A 4,646-nucleotide genomic window follows, 5' to 3' on the forward strand; every position below is an offset into this window, starting at 1 on the left:
AGCCATGCACCCCGAGGAGACCAGAGGCACCCCCAGGGGCTATTGATGGGCAAGTGATGCTCAGACAGGCATAGCCCTGGGAGGAACTTGGGCTGCAAGTGCGTTGGAAGGGTCGATGATCAATGTGTCCTGCAATTCACATTAATTCTCACAGCTAGCTGTGTTCTTCATTGACACAGGAGCTGAGTGATCCACCACTAAAAGTCATACAAGGTCGATTTGGCCAGGGTCCTCCCAACACCGGGAGGCCCTCCTGGTACAGCACGTCCCCCAGAGGGGTTACCTCAGGCCGGCCAGTCAGACAGCAACGGGACTAGACTCCAGAGAGGGGTCGGAAGGTTTCACAACACAGGGAGGCGGTGCTGACCCCGGGGGGCAAACGCAGACACTACCCCCCGGGGCACCCGGGGGTTACCGCCCCCATGGCATGGGGCACACGCCACACACGCGGCATGCGTGCGATGGCACGACAGCGGTCGGGTAAAGCCCCCAATGGCATCAGCGGCGACATGCTAGTGCAGCGTGGCCCCGTACGGCCAGGCGGGTGGAGTCCGTGGGGGAGGCGAGGGAGGGGCCAGGCCCCACCCGAAAGGACTCCCTCACGGGCCCAACGCACCTGACCCACGGAGAGATGGGCAACCTCCCAAGGGGTCCTTAAACCTCTGCGCCAAAACCTGCTAGGTACCTGGACGGTGGGGATGGACGAGGAGGGGGGACAGGTGTCCCACCCCCGACCCTCGAGACGCCCTAGCGGGAAGGCTGGGGAGAGCAAGTGGGCGGGGCCAGGCCAGGTGGCACAGTGTGGCAGAGGCAGCGATGGCAATCCGGCCAGCCCTGACGAGAGGCAGCGGGGTGGGGCGGAGCCCGCGGGACAGGGCGAGAAGACGTCCCCAGCTTGCACCAAGATCCCCATTCTGCCGTGACATCGAGAACCACCCCCGCACCCACCGACACACACGTTGGGGCCAAGGCAGGGGACCGCACCCTGCTGTTCACCAGGGCGGCGAGCCATCCAGCCCACCCCACGACATGCACACATGCTTTCGTCCGAGCAAGCGTGTCTCTCTCTCCCCCCTCTCTCTCTCCGGCTCTCGGGGCCGGCAGGGCCCTGCAACAAACAAAGGGCATGACCCCGCCCACGCATGCGCCACAGGAGGAACACGTCGGCCAAGGAGGAAGGACGAGGCGGCGCCACCCCAGCTTCGCTCTTCTCCGTTAATGATCACGCCACAGGTTCGCCAACGGAAACTTTTTTTTTTTTTTTTGAGACGGACTCTTGCTCTGTCACCCAGGCTGGAGTGCAGTGGCGCGATCTCGGCTCACTGCAAGCTCCGCCTCCCGGGTTCACGCCATTCTCCTGCCTCAGCCTCTCCGAGTAGCTGGGACTACAGGCGCCCGCCACCACGCCCGGCTAATTTTTTTTGTATTTTTTGTAGAGACGGGGTTTCACCGTGGCCTCGATCTCCTGACCTCGTGATCCGCCCGCCTCGGCCTCCCAAAGTGCTGGGATTACAAGTGTGAGCCATCGCACCTGGCCTCACCTACTGAAACTTTTGTTACTACTTTTGGTCCCACTAGATAGTCAAGTTCAACTGTCTTCTGAGAGCTCCGCCAGGGCCGTGGGCTGACCCCGCGGGGCCAATCCGAGGGCCTCACTAAACCATCCAATCAGTAGTAGCGATGGGCGATTTGTACAAAGGGCAGGGACTTCACTCAAGCTTATGACCCGCACTTACTGGGAATTCCTCATTCATGGGAAATAATTGCAATCCCCGATCCCCATCACAAATGGGGTTCAACCGGTTACCCGTGTCTGCCACGTAGGGTAGGCACACACTGAGCCAGTCAGTGTAGCGCGCGTGCAGCCCTGGACATCTAAGGGCATCACAGACCTGTTATTGCTCAATCTCGGGTGGCTGAATGCCACTTGTCCCTCTAAGAAGCTGGGGGATGCCGACTGCTCAGGGGTCACATAACTAGTTAGCATGCCAGAGTCTCGTTCGTTATCGGAATTAACCAGAAAAATCACTCCACCAACTAAGGCCATGCACCATCACCCACGGGCTGGGTGAGTTTTCCCATGTTGAGTCAAATTAAGCGGCACTCTCCACTCCTTGTGGTGCCCTTCCATCAATTCCTTTAAGTTTCAGCTTTGCAACCATACTCCTCCGGGAACCCAAAAATCCAAAGACTTTGGTTTCTTGGAAGCTGCCCAGCGAGTCATAGGAATAACGTTGCCACATTGCCAGTTGGCTTCATTTATGGTCGGAACTATGATGGTATCTGATCATCTTCGAACCTCTGACTTTCGTTCTTGATTAATAAAAACATTCTTAGCAAATGCTTTCACTCTGGTCCGCCCTGCGCCAGTCCAAGAATTTCACCTCTAGCGGCACAATACAAATGCCCCTAGCCATCCCTCTTAATTATGCCCTCATTTCCAAAAACCAACAAAATAGAACTGCGGTCCTATTCCATTATTCCTAGCTGCGGTATCCAGGTGGCTCGGGCCTGCTTTGAATACTCTAATTTTTTCTTTTTTTTTTTTTTTGTTTTTTGAGACGGAGTCTCGCTGTCGCCCAGGCTGGAGTGCAGTGGCGCGATCTCGGCTCACTGCAGGCTCCGCCCCCCAGGGTTCACGCCATTCTTCTGCCTCAGCCTCCCAAGTAGCTGGGACTCCAGGCCCCCGCCACCTCCCCCGGCTAACTTTTTTTGTATTTTTAGTAGAGACCGGGTTTCACTGTGTTAGCCAGGATGGTCTCGATCTCCTGACCGCGTGATCCGCCTGCCTCAGCCTCCCAAAGTGCTGGGATTACAGGCTTGAGCCACCGCGCCTGGCCTGAGTACTCTAACTTTTTCAAAGTAAACGCTTCTGGCCCGCGGGACGCCCAGCTAAGAGCATCAAGGGGGCGCCCAGAGGCAAGGGGCGGGGATGGGCGGTGGCTCGCCCGCCCTCCCACTCCCAAGATCCAACTAGGAGCTTTTTAACTGCAGCAACTTTAATATACGCTATTTGAGCTGGAATTAGTGAGGCTGCTGGCACCAGACTTGCCCTCCAATGGATCCTCATTAAAGGATTTAAAGTGGACTCATTCCAATTACAGGGCCTCCAAGGAGTCCTGTATTGTTATTTTTCATCACTAGCTCCCCAGGTCGGGAGTGGGTAATTTGCGGGCCTGCTGCCTTCCTTGGATGTGGTAGCTGTTTCTCAGGCTCCCTCTCCAGAATCGAACCCTAATTCCCCGTCACCCCGTAGTCACGGCGACTACCATCGGAAGTTGATGGGGCAAACGTTCAAATGGGTCGTCACTGCCACGGGGGGCGTGAGATCAGCCGGAGGTTATCTAGAGTCACCAAAGCCACCGGCACGCCCCGCCCCCCCCCCCCCACCCCAGCCAGGGCCAGAAGATGGGCTGACCTGGTTGGTTTGATCTGATAAATGCACGCATCCCCCCCCGAGAAGGAGGTCAGCGCCCATCGGCATGTATTAGCGCTAGAATTACCACAGTTATCCAAGTAGAAGAGGAGGCAGCGACCAAAGGAACCATAACTGATTTAATGAGCCATTAGCAGTTTCACTGTACCTGCGGTGCCTACTTAGACATGCATGGCTTAATCTTTGAGACAAGCATATGCTACTGGCAGGATCAACCAGCTAGGTAAAGCGTGGGGAGGCCCCCAGGCCGGTGCCTCGCGAGGATGGGTCCGGCGACGCGAGGATGGGCGCGGCAGGGCGGGAGACGGAGCATTTAGGAGGGAGGGAGCCAGCGCAGGGTGGTGGGAGGGGTGTGGTAGGGCGGCGAACCGGACACCCCATCCACCCCCCGACGGGCTCACCACCCCCGACACTTCAAGCCCGCCTGCGAGGAGGCGAACTTCCCGACCCATGACCGGCAGCCGCGAGGGACTGGCGGCCACGCGTGCACAGCCGGTGCGGGGCGCCCCCGACGTTCGGGCAGCGAACGAGAGGTGGACGGCGGTGCCCGGGGTCTCACCGCCAGTGGTCTCCGAGCACGAAGGTGGCCCCGCGCCTTCGGCAGGCCCGCGGCTCCCCCACCACCGCCACCGTCGCGGCCAACCTCCAGAACCCTCTTCCCCGCACGAGCTGCAGGCCGACCCCAAACCCTCAGGGTGCCCACCAGCCCACGTGGGGCGCCGCCGACCTGGTCCCGAAGGCGCGCACCAGGGGACACGGACAACGGGCCAACCAGTGGTCAGCGGCGGCGCCCCACAAGGTGGAGTCTGGTTTGGTCCCAGACGGGGCCACCACAGCGTAAGCCGGTGAGCCACTCGGGGAGAGAGGATCCGCGGGCGGGGAGGGGGGCACAGACAGGAAAGGCCAGGGACCGCGAAGGCAAGGGCACCCGGGATCCCACAGAGGGGTGGCTCGGGGAGAAACCTCAGGCACGGCCGGGCCACCAGGAAAACACGGCCACGGGATCCCACCGCCACAGCAACCAGGGAGGTCCCGCGGCGCCCCGCCTAGGACGCCAGACGGCTCTCGACACCCACCGAGCCCCGCCTCACGAGCCCTGGGTTCCGCCATCGGGACTCCGAAGCGACCTCAGCCACAAACCCAACTCCAGGGCCACGTTGCTCATTTCTCATCCATCCTCTGACCCGGTCAAGCTCCGGGAGACCTGCGC

The 4,646-nt window shown here is 60.0% G+C and overlaps 1 non-coding gene and 1 pseudogene across 1 annotated transcript; one reads left to right on the forward strand and one right to left on the reverse strand.

Moving 5' to 3' along the window:
- Positions 1-54: 54 nt before the first annotated feature.
- On the reverse strand, positions 55-206 carry LOC116464260 (5.8S ribosomal RNA). The gene has a single exon (XR_004246886.1). It is a non-coding gene; the product is annotated as a 5.8S ribosomal RNA (ribosomal RNA).
- Positions 207-3,719: 3,513 nt separating this feature from the next.
- Positions 3,720-4,646, forward strand: LOC131382631 (basic salivary proline-rich protein 2-like; annotated as a pseudogene).

The sequence above is a fragment of the Hylobates moloch genome, unplaced genomic scaffold (genome assembly GCF_009828535.3).
Source record: "Hylobates moloch isolate HMO894 unplaced genomic scaffold, HMol_V3 SCAFFOLD_344, whole genome shotgun sequence".
Lineage (NCBI taxonomy): Eukaryota > Metazoa > Chordata > Mammalia > Primates > Hylobatidae > Hylobates > Hylobates moloch.